Genomic DNA, 16,952 nt, shown 5'->3' with positions numbered 1-16,952 from the left:
GCCTCCATGTTTTCCTTGAATGCTTAGGGTTAAGCAATGCAGTTAAACTATTTACTTTCTGTTTTATTTTTGGCTTTTGCTGTAAACCATCTTGAATGCAGCAACCACACTAACTAGGAAAAATGACATTTTTCTCTGCTAGATTTTCATGTCCTTTTTTGTAATGCAGTTTCAGGTAAAAGTGGTCTGTACTAATATTGCTCCATTAGTTTGTATTACCCATATTATCTCTTGTTACAGAGATATTATTTTGATTATGGTGATTTGTACTAAGTTAAGTAGAGCATTAGTAGAGTATTTATTGATAGTCTGTGAAGGACCACTACTTATTTACTACTCATTAAGTTTGTCTATTTTTTTAATAGATAATTCGTACTTACAAGATTGAAACTAGGAAAGCATCCAAAGCCGTGGCTAGGAGGAAGGTAAGTAGTAGATTTTTTGACATGTAACTTTACTGATACGTGAAAGAAAAGGTTTCCATCTGGCAGTCATTGCTGTTAAGTGTCTTGTGTATGTGAACTGGTTGTGTTTTGCTGTGGGCTGCTTGAGCAGCTGTGCAGCAAGTATGAAATTAGCAAGTGGGGGTTGTCTCTTATTTAAACCGTATAATGCATAACCTTTATTGAAGGTTGCATATCTTCTAGTACAGTTGTTTCAAAACTTTGCAAGCTGGAGGACCCATTTTATAAAGGAAATATTTTGGTGGATCCCTATATTTCTGATTGTTTTCAGATTGATATTAATTAATAAAGCATACGTTGTGTTTTGGTCAACCTCCCCCACGCTGCCATTCCAGTGTCCCATTACTTGGCTATTTCTCCCCAGTTGCCACAAACACTGTTTCAAAACTCTTGTGTGCGTACTGTGCATACTGTTTTCTGCTTTACTTTTACAGTGATTACAGATATTTGGATTTAATTTTTATTTCGAATTTTATGGCATAAACACTGAGACCTCTGCTAAAGCTACAAAGCAATAGTCTCGCAATGAAGACTGACTTGGCATTAAAACTTCTCTGCCTTTGATCATTGAAACCGCATTGAAAGCCACATTCAAAGGAAAATGCATCTGGCCAGTGACAGAGTAAGATTACATGTGGGCTGCTTTCAAGTCCTAGGCCCCTTGCACACATTTTTAGGACCATGAGGAAGTTTGTAGATTCATCTTCCTGATTGTATAATTAAATTATAATATACAATTATAATATACAATAATTAAATTGTATCTGTGTCAATGAAGTATTGGCAGCTACACCAGGAGAAGTATGGCAGTTGATGTGTAACATATGCCAGCACAGCTAGCTGGAATTTTTTTAAAGAATTATGTCATTTGTATATCAAACTGATTTGTATGGATGGTTGTGTTTAAAAATCTATTTGTAAAGCTCCTTGTGTTAAAAATATATCCACAGCGTGCTCTGCTGATAAAATAAATATACATGTTTATCAGGCTGTACTGTATTGAAACTGTTTAAATGTATGTTTTAACAGAGGGCACTGAAAGAGAAGATGTTAAGATCGGCTCCAGCTGACTTTGAAAAATAGAAAGACATTAAATTACTGAGCCTAGGCCATAAAGATGTTCTCACAGTTATGAATGAAGCCAGAGACTAAATGTCTGTAATAAGTATGGCTTATTAGCTCCTGTAGGAAGAGTGGAGGTGTTTTATGACTTCCAGGAGCTGCAGCAGATATTAGCAATGCTGTGTGTGTCTGTGTGTCATTGACACAGGTGCAAAATCCTGGCAGTTTCTAGCAATGGGGATTACATGGGAACCAGGAGTTGGATGACCAGATGTATGTGAAGTCATTCTGGAATCCATCACTGAAATGTTTAATACTAGGTAAGACTTAAGTCTCAGGAAAGCCTGTTCTTGGAACCTGACAAAGAAGTGAGACCACTCGCCCACTTCATCTTGGCTTCTGCTAATAAGTGACCAGGTAATAATCATTCTTTAGATTACTGGGAAAATTATAGTGATATTAGTTAAGTACTGTTTTTCTGTGTCTCTGTGAATCTTTTCATCAGTGTTAACTTTTCCTGTGATGAAACTCTGGTGTTTATTGTAAATAGATATTTAGTAGTTTCATGTCCTTTTCTTATTTGTTATTAAATATATGTAAACTTTTCATTGTGTCTGGTCATTTAGAGAATATTTTAACCTTTTGAGTACTCATATCTGTTTGGTGAATCTGTGGCCACTCCTGAAAGCCTTACTGCAGTGTTCAAAACGCTGCCATATGTATTCATATTAATTTCACTCCGTATAATTGGATACCCTTGTAAGAGCCTTAGAGTAGCTGGCTTTGGAGTATACGGGGGCGGTATAACTACCTTATAATCTGAGCAGAAGGTGGCATAGTGTGTGTGTGTGTGTGTGTGTGTGTGTGTGTGTGTGTGTGTGTGAGAATCAAATTTCAGTGTGTGTGTGTCAGCTGCTAGTGGCAGGAACACAAAGCACTGGTTTCACAGAGGGTGCTGGAGGTCTTGAACTTGGACACTCTGCTGAGGATTTGACTCAACAGCTGTAGTTAATTTTGACCTGGGGAGAGGGAGAAACCCTGGGCTGTGTGTTCCCTGTGTGCTCTTAAAGGAAATTTTGCTTGATGCAGAGAGCTGCAACTGGAAATATTGGGTATATCCATTTTTGTTCGTGAATGTCCCTCTTACAGTGTTAGTGGTGAGGGTTCGGGTGCCTTGATTACTGGCCAGACAGGTGGCATCACAATATCCCTTTAATACAGCACCAGTTGTTAGTGTGTTTTAAACTTATAGTTTTGAACATTTTTCCAGTAAGAAATAAAACAAAAAACATATGAACCAGTAATGACAAAACTGCCCAATTTCAGAACATTTCAACTATAAAAGGACACAAACTTCTGTCATTACAATCCACCAATATCAGTCAATATTTACAATCTCTTCAGAAGTAAAAGTTATTTGAATAATTCCACATTAGAGATTTGTAACGAATGAAAAAGTTCCTGCTAGCAAACAACTTTATATTTGTTTCCTCTACAAATTCAGTGCCTGTTGCCCTTGAAGAATAAATTGCCTACTGTTTTACATTAAAAATGGTAAGCTGGTAATATTGCATGGTTTTCAAACTGAAAACGCGTTCGTAGTTACTAAGCATCTCATCCAAAGGAGGACATATTCAGGGCTACAGCACCCCCCCCCTTAAATTACAAGACCGTATCCGCAATCCATCTACATGCTGTGGGAGTTATACCCACAGCCTTCTGCATCAAAACACATGTGCTACTTTTGCTACTAACTGCTTTAAAATTCTGTACCACAATAGCGATACAATTTGTTAAAACAAAACAGTCTAACATTGTAAATGGACTTGGCATGAGCAGCAGTAAACTTCTCTTCCTTAAAGCTCACAGTTCTTTGAAAATGTACTTGATACGAAATTCCTTGAAAAATGTACCTAAACTCTGTTCCTTGAAAAATGGATTTTGGTAGTTGGGGTAGTGGATTCGGGCTCTTGTTTCCTGTAGCTAATGTACAGGGTTTGAGCCTAAACAAATTACCACCTCCTAACCCTAACTAGGGCATTTCCCTCTCTCACACACACCTCAACCTGTTAGGCTTTATCCAGATTTCTTGCACTAACATAAATAGTGACAGATTATAAATATTGCTGTCATGAACTTAGAAAATTGGTAGAATAACAGGATTTGGGTTAGTATGCATTTTTCTAATCTAATGGATATGTCTAAAACTCAAATGTCTGTCATTATTTTGCAACTTCAGTCCTTTTTATGAGGAACAGATTAACATATGCAGCAAAAATGTGGACAGTTGAGGGATATGCTACCTCCCTCTTATAAAAGCACTGGCACACTCGCGCACTCATACATACATGCCTCCCTCCCTCTTACACATGCGCGCACACACAAACACACCCCTAACACACACCTGCCTGCCTCCCCCATATATATGTCTGGACAAAGCCTGTCAGGCCCAAAACTAGGGACACATCTTAAATATAAAAGTAGATAATCCCTGTGGATAAACGTCCTCCAAACTCTATAGTAATAACCTCACAGAATGGCACACAGTATGAAGGCCGAGACACTGCAATACAAAGAATAATAACTGTGGTAAAGGTTTAATGAATTTATAACTATTATCACTTTCACACCTCAACAATGGTGCTTCATCAGACCATACATTAACTTAAAACCATCCATTTAAATAAAACACTTGGTACAAGCTAGCAAATGTGATTGCATACAGTACTACAAATTCGACCAATAGGATTTTCAAAACACAGAGGTGTGTTAATCACCTAACAAACTCCTAAAACATTGAATGGAAGCAACCAAAATACATTGTGTAATGTTAACCTCCTTTAATATGTGTGTAGTGCACAAAAACATAAAATAAAAAACAATACAATTCTTGCTGTCACCTCTATGAATGGCTACCAAGTGTTCTTTAATTTGCTCCTTTAAAGATAAGGGTGGTGCGACCATTATAATGGACAGAAGTTATTTACAACCCACGCACGATCTGCTGGACGTTCCAATGTGCATTTGACCATTTCTCAGTCAGATGTTTAATGTATGAGTAGATTAGTTTATATGATTGTCTTAAGTAGAATTATATCTATTGATAAATATATTTTGTCGTTTGCCCCCTCATACGAGTTCTACTCTGTCTTCCCAAAACCACAAGAATAGCGAGAAACCTGCCATGAGACCTATAGTCTCTGGGCAGGGTTGGCTCATTCAACCACTAGCAATTTTTGTTGAAAAGCGCTTGAGACTAGTGTTAAGTTCACCCTCAGTGTTACGGGACACCGAACATCTTTTACAGGATTTATATGCTCATGTTAGTTCTATGTATGATACACTGTGAAAAAGCTGTTAGTTACCCTAGATGTCAAGTCTTTGTTTACGGTGATCCTTCATGTGAAAAGAATTGTTAGGTCGTATTTAATGGCCAAAAGTCAGTATGATAATGTTAAGGTAAATCTTGTATGTATGCTTTAAGAATTGATCTTGGAAAGTAATGCCTATGCCAGTATCATGCTAGCTAAGTGGGAAGAATCCATGATTTTTGAGCAATGTGTATGTAGGCTATGTTAATTGTTATTGAAGGTTTGTGGATGATTTATTTCTTGTTTGGGTAGGTACCCCAGATTTACTGCATAATTGTGTACAATTTTTACATCAGACTATAGACTTTTTGTAAAGTTCTCCTGTAAATTCTCAGACATGGTTATAGAATTTTTGGGTGTGAAAATATTCAAAGGGTTGATGGTACTTTCAGTACTGTATATAGGAAGAATGTAGGAGGAATAATTTACTTTGAGGTAGTTTGCATCCTCCCCATATCTTTAGGAATATTCTTGGGGCAAGGGATGCCTATTTCTAGACTGAATTATGATGATGATGATCAGAGGTTCATTATGGATTTGCATATGCCAAAAACTGAATTTTTAGATCACCGATATAGTATCAGAGAAGTTGAACAGATGGACTTGGACACCAGATATCTATGAATCAGTAGGGCAAAACCTTATTTTTCTGTGTCTAAAGAATCCTGTCAACTGCCCTATGATTAGAATATTGCAGACTGCTTACAGGGAAATTAGTAGCCCCATGTAAATAGTGATATTAATAAGATATGCCAAGTTAAAAAGAAAAACTGGCAGGTTTTTTAATGTCCAGTGAACAGATAAAAGGTTTTGTTAGTAATCATCCTGGTTTGAGATTCATAGATGTGTACTAGGCCAACGGCCCTGGAGCCTTTACAAGCCTAGCCCATAGAAGTGCCCTGGCATCATGTCGCCAATATTTCTGAATGCCTCTCAAGTAGAGCCACTGGAGTGATCCCTGGGGGCGAACTTTCTAGTTCCCATCCACTCATCAAGATTTCTCTTGGAAAAGGGCCAGTGAGGTGCTCTGCTTGACTATGGGTAGTCCATTCTAGAGCATGGGCAGTCTCTGGGTTATGAACCTGTCCCTCCAACATGTTCTGTTGATTGTGGTAATGAGGTTGAGGTCAGGAATAAGAAATCCTTGAGATTATGTTGTAATTCATACGTGTGAGTTTATTGAAAATGGAGATACCTTACCCTACTGGAGATGTGGGTCCTGTAATTTAATTCTTGCCTCTGATTCATTTATTCATCCACTGACTTAAGATAGTTTAGATTTTCAGTGAAAGCTGATTGTGCCACTAAGGATGTTGTTTGTTTAGTGCAGTGTTGCTTATGCTGCACTTTTTATGTTGGTTGGTAAGATGACTCGCTGTTTAAAAGAGCAAAATTAGAGAACACTCAGCAGCCATTCCTAGACATGACAGTAAGAATGCCATTGCTAAGCATGTTTTAGAACTTGGTAGTGAACACTCTCTTTCAAATTTATGGTTATAGAATGAGAGTTTGCGACTAGGAAATTTTAGAAATGTCAGGTGGATAATTAAACTGCAGGCCAGTAGCTCACCCAGCCTTACTGGGAAGACACCATTAGCACCCTATTTGAAGGACTGTCCTTTGCATTAAATTGCACTTTGTGATGTATTTTATTATTTTTATTACGTTTTAGTGCACTAAGGATCAATATGCTAATATTATGATAGCTCTTTTATAATGTATTTTGGTTGCTTCCATGAGTTTCACTTGATTAACACATCTCTGTTTTTTGAATATCTTATTGGTTGAATTTGTACTGTATCCAATCAAATATGCTATCTTGTAATAATTGTTTAATTTAAATGGGTGGTTTTAAGTTAGTGTATGGTCTGAAGCACCATTGTTGAGGTGTGAAAGAGCTAACCGTTATAAATTTTCATTAAACCTTTACCACAGTTCTTTGTTTTGCATTGCCGTGTCTCAACCTTCATACTGTCATTTCGTGACATTTTAAATATTGCTTATATTAACTTAGTTGATAAAACCATTTTATATTTTGTACAAATGTTCTGAAGCATATGAAATTTAAAGCTCAAATGTCTGCCACTATTTTCTGACTTCAATCCCCAATGATTTGCCAGGAAAAATGCAAGTTTGAGAACCAGACTAAAAATATGATGCAAAAGTCTGGATATTCTGTAAAAACAGTTGAAGGGGGTATGTTACCTACCTCTTGCATGCGAACACACACTACCTCTCAACCCCTTGGCACAATAAATCTGGACAAAGTCTGTTGTAATGGGTGGGGGGACAAAGGCCAAAAGCTAGGGACACGTTTTAAGTATTGCTCTTATAAATTTAGAAAGTTGATAGAACAAGTTTTTCATTCATACAAATTTTTTTAAGGATATAGCATACCTTCAGGGTCTTTGAACAAGATCTCACAAGATCATCAGGATCCGCTCTGCAGTACCGGTTTATTTTAATAGCTGACAAAAGGAGATGTGAAGCTTACAGCAACCAACAATAATCTACGACATTTAACTGTCTTACTTGGAGGGAACAGAATAGTTTAATTTTCCTCCAAGTTCCAACTGCCAGGCAGAAAACAAAGGGCAAGTGAGCAGTTCAGCCTCAGCCGCAAACTAACTTGCTCCTCCTTCTGAAAACTCAGGACAAGCAGCTGCTTAGCCACAAACGTGGAAACTGCTGCTCAGCTGCAGACAGGGAAGCCTTTCTTTTTGTGTTTTTTGTTAAATTTGCAAGGTAGGTCACAAGCCCTGAACCTGCGGACAATGCAGAAGTTAGAAATGCAGGCGAGTGCTATCCCTGAATTCACGGACCACTAAAATTTTATCGTGCAGACCCGTAGGGGTCTGTGGACCACAGTTTCGGGGTCACTGTTCTAGCAGGTTGATTTGCTTGGCAGTAAAATGCAGAGTGGTAATCGGCAAAATGCATATTGGTTGTGTTGCCATGGGAAGGTATATGCCGGTTGCAGCAAACTGAGCAGAAAGGGGTCTCTATTGAAGTTTGAAAAGATGTGAGACTCTAGGTGATTGTCAATATTGAAGTGACACCCTGACCCCATGTGCAAAAATGAGGGGGGGAGGGGTTATGGTTGGGTAGGGGGGTTCTAGTATAATAGACTCCAGGCTTAATTTCTGGGAGTGGGTGAAAAGGAGGGTCTACTATATTTGTCTGCAGTTGTGGAAGGTAGTTTACAAGTGGGTGAAGGAAGTAGTAATGAAAAGTATGAGGTACATATTGGGAAATGAAGGTCTAGTGTTAACTGGGGTTATAGCTGCACTGTTAACAGCAACTGAAGTTTAAACAAGCTTAATGTAAAGGGAAAATGCTGGTGGCAGAAGAGTGACGTGTGAGTTCATATAAACGTGAGCTGATGTCCAACTGGGAGCGGTACTGCAGTAGTCGAATTGTAGAGTAGAGAATGCAGCTATTGTACTGTGCTCTTGTTAAAGGTGCTGTTTAGTAGGTAGAGAAGAGCAGCGATGTGTAAAGACAAGGCTGCCTGTATGCCAGCAGTGTAACCAGTATGATGTAGGAAGACACCTGGAGGTGGAAGGTAATTTTTGAATAATTTCCAGTATTTAGAGTTGTACAGTAATGGCTGTGCAGAGAAGAAAAGAATATTTTGTCAGTATAGAAGAGTATTAAGTGTTCATCTTGCATATAAGCACTGTGTTCAGGAAGTGAGTAATGAAAGGGATGGACATATGCAACACAGACTGAGTAGCTTGTAGACTGAGCAGTTTGTCATTTTATCAGAGTTGTGTGAAAATAACGATATAGATAGAAAAGGCAAGTAATATATTAGGTGTTATGTGCATAATTCATGTGAGTAGTATGTTGAGGAGGAGATGGGAGTAGGTGTGTTGAAATGTAGTTGTAGACAGAATAGTCTGAGTTAAGACTGGGTGCATTGGTACAGTTGCAAAAAAGGAGAGTATTAGTGCAAAGGTGAGTTAGGGTTTATGTCTTCCAAAACATATGGGAGCAGAATGATTGTAGAAAATGTTGGATCTTAGACATCTGGATATTGTATTAGTGCCATTGCACCGCTGTAGTAAATGGGAATTGGAGCTAAAATGGACCAGTAATGCCTTGGGATGGATTGGGACGAGCAGCAAGCATTGGTTTTGGAAAGTAGGACTTGTCTGTCTACTAAATGTAGTAATTTTGTAGCATAAAAGCAGTAATTAGGGAGGATTAGAGTGAAGCAAGTGAGTGTGTGTGTGTGTATTGACTGCTGTGTTGGCATTGTGCATAGCTGAGTTGCTGGACGGAGTTAGACTGTTCTTAATGCTGCTGGTTATACTGTAAACAAATGGGATTAAGAAGGTAGAGGTAAAGTGGTTTATTTGAAAGATTCTGCAGAACAAAATAAGACGCGTCCTGTTTAAGATCATGGGATGGGTTATAATGACAAAAAGCATGAGTGTGGACAGAGGTGGTAGTGTAGCTTTGTGACAGGTGGAAATGAGCAGGGTTGGGTACATCTAGTTGTAGCACTGGGAGGAATGAATTTGGATTGGAGGCAAATGAAGTGGCAATCTTTGTCCAGTCAGTATGGCCGTGCACAACGAAAGATTTTGAGCAGCATGGTGGCCGAACTGTGGTACACATTTCACCAAAAACGTGGAAGTAGTCCCACTTAAAGGGGAACAAGTTGTAATTTATACAGAATGATGTGTAATGCTGTCAGGAAGTATATTCAATGCAAGGGTTCTGGACACCATCTTCATTACTTGTTTATAGGTTCATAGGTAGGTACTAAGCTATCGGCCGAAGGGCCTATGTAAGCCTAGCCAACAAGGTTCCCTGGCTTACGCCACCCAAGAAAGTTATTTTCCTGTGCCACAGTCCATGTTATGGCTGAAAGGGTCTCCTACAAGTACAGTGGGTGCTGCCAGAAGTGCTAATGTGGTAAGATTTGACATGCTGTGAACCCAAGCCACTGATTAAAGAAATTTATAGGTGGGGGAACTTTTAAGGGAACCGGTACAAGTAAAGGTGCATAAGGGAGCTGACACAAGGTAGGCAAAAACACAGATAGTACAGGACTACACCATTATCTCTAGATAGTTAAATTAGAGAGTGGCAAACCAACTTCACGCTACTCAAAACTGAGGTGGCTAACTTTGTGACGCCCCTGCAGATGGATAACAGTCAATACAGTCACTACTACTGAATCCTGCATACATGCACCTGCACGAGTGCATGGATCGTGCTATCCCCAACAAAACCAAGATGCTATCTTCCAAAACCCGATCTGGTGGTCCCCTACCACAGCAGAAGGAAGAAACTGTTGCAAAAGAGAGTAAAAACCCAGGTATGGAAGAACTCACTGACAGGCCTCGGTAAGAAACTAAGATCTCTCATAAAATCCTCCAAAGCTAATTTTGAAAGAAAAATTGCCACGGATTCCAAAGACTACCACAAGACATTCTTTAACTGTGTCAAGCATCTCCATGGCAACATCCAGATCTGCGCCGAGCTACAACAGAACGGCGCGAAATATACAGAGCCAGTTGATATTGTACTCTCTAAAGCCAAAAACACAGCATCCATGGGACCGGACAACATCCCAGGCTATGTCTTACACGAACTCCAAAATTAACTAGCTCCCCACCTAAACTCCATGTTCCCAGCAACAGTTGTCCCACTCCACAAAGGAGGAACCCCCACAGACCCCGCTTGACTAGCCTGGCCTGCAAGGCCATGGAGCATATCATAATTCCATAAACAGACATTGGTAACCTCCAAACTTTGGATGCTACCCAATTCAGATTTGTAAAAGGTAGATAATGTCTCTTAAACCTGGTAGACTTCTTTGAAACAGTTACCAAGGCTGTAGACGAGGGCAAGGTGGTCCACACAGCCTACCTGAAACCATTACCAAGGCCGTAGACAAGGGCAAGGTGGTCCACACAGCCTACCCGGACCTCGCTAAAGCCTTTGACACTGTCCCCTGTTCAGGAATCGTAGATAAACTCATCAACCTTAACATAAATCCTTACATCACGAGATGAGTGGCCAACTGGCTAAAGGACAGAACCCACACTGTGAGAGTTGCAGCCTCCAGATCCTACTCCAAACCAGTGACAAGTGGAGTGCCCCAGGGTTCAGTCTTGGGACCTTTCCTGTTCGGTATAAACTTTGAAGTGCAAGCGAATACCAAGGGTCTATGGCTAACCAGGTTTGCAGCTGATTGCAAACTGGGTGCCATTATCGATTCCCCTGCCGGCGTAGACATCCTGTAAAAGGGCCTCACCGAGCGACACCTGGTTTCAAAATCATGGCCTCAAGCTAAATGCCAAAAAGTGCATTGTCATCCCCCAAAGTAAAAACATGGTAGCCATGAGTTACCAATTAGGGGGCTAGTTCACTTGACACAAAGTGAGATGAGGGATCTTGGGACCCAAGTGGATAATAACCTCTCCTTTGATAACCACATTACCACAGTGGTCAGCAAATCTTTCTACGTGGCCCACGGAATCACAAAAGGGTTTGCATCTAGAAATAAGTCATCGTCCCCCTCTACTACTTATCACTTATCAGACCCCTCATTGAAGAAAATGCCCCGTTTGGGATGTACCTCACAAAATACCTACAACTGGAGAGGCCCCAAAAGTACCTCACCAATAGGATTGCTGGCCTGCCATATGCCGACCGGCTCAAACTCCAATTCTACTCTGTTGCATACTGCTTACTCCGAGGAAGCCTCTGTCTGACATAGCCGGAATTGATGGACATGCTCCATTTAAAGAAATCCCAGTCTCCCTGAGCTACAAAACCTCACCACAACAATAAATAGGACATGCTGGAGGGATATATTCTTGTCCCAGAGACTTCCCATGCTCTGGAACAAAATTCCCATGTACATCAAGCAGAGCTCATCATTGGCACTCTTCAAGAAAAACCTTGATAAGTGGATGGGTGATAAGAAATTCACACCTGGGATTATGTCTGGGGCTCTGCTTGATAGAGGGGCAGGAATTTAACACTACATGGGTGGTGAAAGCCAATAAAATGTTGGATAGGCTTGCTTTGGCCCTCGGGCCAATACCCAACTACCTACCTATGAACCTATGTCTAGGGTTTGTCATATGCAGTGCGTTTATAAAAGAGAGAGAACATAGGCAAATTAGGAAGAATCAATTTGTAACCACAGTTGCACTGTGTAAAATACACAAGTCTGTGAGTTGTGCATGTGTATTACATAGTGTGTATACACGTGCATGTGTGCAGTATATTAATGTAATATGGGTGTAGTGCTAAGCATCAAATAGACCCAGTATTAAGCAAAACATCAATGTAAAAATATCGAGACACAACTACACATCTACCAAGAAACAGCCTCTGCACATGTACTGAAGTCTCTTGTGGTGGGGGGGGCAAGCCCACCTGTGCCCCCACGTTTCCTGGTAATTGTATATAGGTTCATAGGTAAGTATTAGGCTATCTGCCCAAGAGCATTTATAAGCCTAGCCAGAATGCGTTGGCTTTCGCCACCCCCTTAGATTAGTTCCCTGTGCCTCTGTCCAGCAGAGCCATTAGTTCCCAGCGCCACTGTCCAGCAGAGCCACTGCAGTGATCCCAGGGTAAATTTTCTGTTTCCCATCCACCCATCAAGGTTTCTGTTGAAGAGTGTTTGTGAGGGGCTCTGTCTGATGTATATTGGAATCCTGTTCCAAAGCATGGGGAGTCTCTGGGACAGGAATCTATCCGTCCAGCATGTCCTATTTATTGTTGTGGTGAGGTTTATATCTCTAGAGCATATGACTCTCCGGGATATTTTTTTTTTTTTTTTTTTTTTTAGTTGGAGCATGTCCATCAATTCTGGGTTGGACATGGCCTTGTATGTCAAAGATCACCTCTTGAGTAAGTGGTATGCAACAAGAGTACAACTGGAGTTTCTTGAGTCGGGCTGCATAGGGCACCTGTTTGAGGCCAGTAATCCTCTTGGTGAGGTACTTTTGTGGTCTTTGCAGCTGTTGCAGGTGCCTTGTAAGGTACATCCCAAATGGGGTGTTCTATTCTCTGATGGGTCTAATGAGTGATGAGTAGAGAGGCACAATAACCTCTCTTGTTCTAGATGCGAACCCTTTTTTTTTTTATTTGGTGGGCCACATAGAAGGATTTTCCAACTATATATATATATATATATATATATATATATATATATATATATATATATATATATATATATATATATATATATATACTTATCTATATCTCTATATATATATATATATATATATATATATATATATATATATATATATATATATATATATATATATATATATATATATATATATATATATATATATATATATATATATATATATATATATAATCTATATATATATATTATCTATCTCCATCGTATATATTATATATATATATATATATATATATATATATATATATATATATATATATATATATATAAATATATATATATATATATATATATATATATATTATATATATATATATATATATATATATATATATATATATATATATATATATATATATATATATATATATAATCTATATCTATATCTCTATATATATATATATATATATATATATATATATATATAATATAAATATATATATAATGTGTGTGTGTATTATATATATCATCATCATCCTTCGGCTTTTCCCGTTAGGGGTCGCCACAGCAGCTCATCTCTTTCCATTTCTTCCTATCCTCTGCATCTTGCTCTGTCACACCAACCGCCTGCATGTCCTCTCTCACCATGTCCATAAACCTTATCTTAGGCCTTCCTCTTTTCCTCTTACCTGGCAGCTCCATCCTTAGCATCTTTTTCCCAATATACCCATCATCCCTCCTCAGCACATGTCCAAACCAGCACAATCTCGTCTCTCTTGCTTTGTCTCCAAACTGTCCAACTTGAGCTGACCCTCTAATGTACTGATTCCTAATCCTATCCATCCTAGTCACACCGAGTGCAAATCTTAACATCTTTAACTGTGCCACATTCAGCTGTGACTTCTGCCTTTTTGTCAATGCCACTGTCTCCAACCCATATAACATAGCTGATCTCGCTACCCTCTTGTAGACCTTCCCTTTCACTCTTACTGGTACCAGTCTGTCACAAATCACTCCTGACACATTTCTCCACCCTGCCTGAACTCTCTTCTTCACCTCTCTTCCACATTCACCATTACTCTGAACTGTTGATCCAAAGTACTTAAACTCGTCCACCTTTACCAACTCTACTCCCTGCATCCTCACCATTCCTCTACCCTCCCTCTAATTTACACACAAGCCCTGCTGACCTTCATTCCTCTGCTCTCTAGAGCATATCTCCACCTCTCCAGAGTCTCCTCAACCTGATTCCTACTCTCACTACAGATCACAATGTCATCTGCAAACATAGTCCACAGGACCTCCTGTCAGCCTGTCCATCACCACTGCAAATAAGAAAGGACTCCGAGCTGATCCTTGATGTAATCCCACCTCCACCTTAAATGGATCTGTCACTCCCACTGCAGTCCTCACCACTGTCACACTACCCTCGTACATATCCTGTACCACTCTTACATACTTCTCTGCCACTCCCAACTTCCTCATACAATACCACAACTCCTCTCTAGGCACCCTGTCATATGCTTTCTCCAAGTCTACAAAGATACAGAGCCATAAAATTGATCAGTCACAGCTTGAAGTTATGGTAAAAAGAGTAGTAGAAGCTAAGTTAAGAAGGGAGGTGATTAGTGATCAGCAGTATGGTTTCATGCCAGGAAAGAGCACTCTTCTCTATTTCTCCAATAACACTTTCAGAGCAAACATTGCATCTGTAGTGCTCTTTCCTGGCATGAAACCATACTGCTGATCACTAATCATCACCTCCCTTCTTAACCTAGCATCTACTACTCTTTTTACCATAACTTCAAGCTGTGACTGATCAATTTTATGCCTCTGTAGTTACTGCAGCTCTACACATCACACTTTATTCTTAAAGATAGGTACCAAAACACTTTCTCCACTCCTCAGGCATCCTCTGACTTTCCAAAATTTCATTAAACAATCCTAGTTAAAATTCCACTGCCATTTCTCCTAAGCACCTCCATGCTTCCATTGGTATGTCATCTGGGCCAACAGCCTTTCCATTCTTCATCCTCTTCATAGCTGTCCTTACTTCCTCCTTGCTAATCTGTTTCACTTCCTGATTCACTATCCCCACATCATCCAACCTTCTCTCTCTCATTCACTTCATTCATTCATCAGCCTCTCAAAATAATCCTTCCATCTACTCAACACACACTCCTCTCTTGTGAGTACATTTCCCTTACTATCCTTTATCACCATTACTTGCTGCACATCTTTCCCAGCCCTGTCCCTCTGCAATCTGTACAGGTCCTTTTCTCCCTCTTTATTGTCCAATCTGTTATACAACTCCCCATACGTCTTATCCTTCGCTTTCGCCACCTCTCTTTGCCATGCGCCTCATCCCCTTATACTCATGTCTACTTTACTTTCTTCATCTCTTTGACAATCCCACTTCTTCTTCGCCAGCCTCTTCCTCTGTATACTCTCCTGTACTTCCTCATTCCACCACCAGGTCTCCTTGTCCTCCTTCCTCTGTCCAGATGTCACACCAAGCACCTTTCTAGCAGTCTCCCTTACTAGTTCTGCTGTAGTTACCCTGCTGTTCGGTAACTCTCCACTGCCTCCCAGTGCCTGTCTTAACTCTTCCCTAAACTCCACTTTACAATCACCCTTTTTACACTTTCCCCTGCCACCACTTTACAGTCTCCAATCTCCTTCAGACTGGCCCTCCTACATAGGATATAATCCACCTGTGTGCATCTTCCTCCACTCTTGTAAGTCACCCTATGCTCCTCCCTCTTCTTAAAATACGTATTCACCACAGCCGTGTCCATCCTTTTTGCAAAATCCACTATCATCTGACCTTCTGCATTCCTCTCCTTAACACCATACCTATCCATCACTTCCTCATCTCCTCTGTTCACTTCACCAACATGCCCATTAAAGTCCGCTCTAATCACTAGTCTCTCACCCTTGGGTACACTCACCACGACTTCCTCCAACTCACTCCAAAATTTCGCTTTCTCATCCATCGCACACCCAACTTGTGGAGCATATGCACTGACAACATTCATCATTACACCATCATATATATAATATATGCGCGCGCACACACACACACACACACACACACACACATATATATCTATATATATATATATATATATATATATATATATATATATATGTGTGTGTGTATATATATATATATATATATATATATATATATATATATATATATATATATATACCATATACATATATACATATTATATATATATATATATATATATATACATATTATATATATATATATATATATATATATATATATATATATATATATATATATATATACATACATATATATATATATATATAAACTTCAAAAACAAAATCATCCCCAAGGGGGGGGGTGTTACAGGAAACTAACACTGGAGACAGGAGCTGATAGCTGAGCGCTTTTGTTCGGTTTTATTACTACAAACTTCTTCAGTGATACATTAAAATACTTTACTTGTTTTAAATTGTGTGCATTCTCAATACTATTTAATGAGGTGTAGAATACAGCATTTTGATAGACAGTCTCTTTACACTGTTACCCTATGTGGACAAATGCAAAAAGAAGACAATATAACCAATGAGGATGTTCAGAGTGTATGCGTGGGCGTGTTTAGGAATACTATCAGCCTAACCATTTTAGTGCACATTTCACATTGATATTTTCATTAAGTCCCGGTGCCGTTTCGGCATCGAGGAGGAGTTGCCATTTTAATTCTTTTACTTCGAGTAAGGTTTCACAATCACCGTAGAATTCTTGTACTTGCTAGAGTACAAAAAACTTAAATTTGCTGAAGTTGGGGCAGAGGGAGCTGTGTCTGCCTAGTGCATTGCGATGGTCTTTCTTGCGGACTGCCCCGAGGTGCTCTTTTGCTCTATCTGAGAGCTTGCGAGCAGTCTTTC

At 39.4% G+C, this 16,952-nt stretch overlaps 1 protein-coding gene across 1 annotated transcript in view; it reads left to right on the top strand.

Moving 5' to 3' along the window:
• Positions 1-358: 358 nt before the first annotated feature.
• EIF3G (eukaryotic translation initiation factor 3 subunit G) overlaps positions 359-16,952 on the top strand; it is a 195,129-nt gene continuing 178,535 nt past the window's right edge. Inside the window, exon 1 of the mRNA XM_044084675.1 lies at positions 359-425. The gene's annotated coding sequence lies outside the window, so the exon portion shown is untranslated. The remainder of the gene's footprint in view (positions 426-16,952) is intronic.

The sequence above is a fragment of the Protopterus annectens genome, chromosome 9.part0, assembly GCF_019279795.1.
Source record: "Protopterus annectens isolate FY-2018-M chromosome 9.part0, PAN1.0, whole genome shotgun sequence".
Taxonomy (NCBI): domain Eukaryota; kingdom Metazoa; phylum Chordata; order Ceratodontiformes; family Protopteridae; genus Protopterus; species Protopterus annectens.
This window is presented reverse-complemented; position numbering and strand designations above follow the sequence as displayed.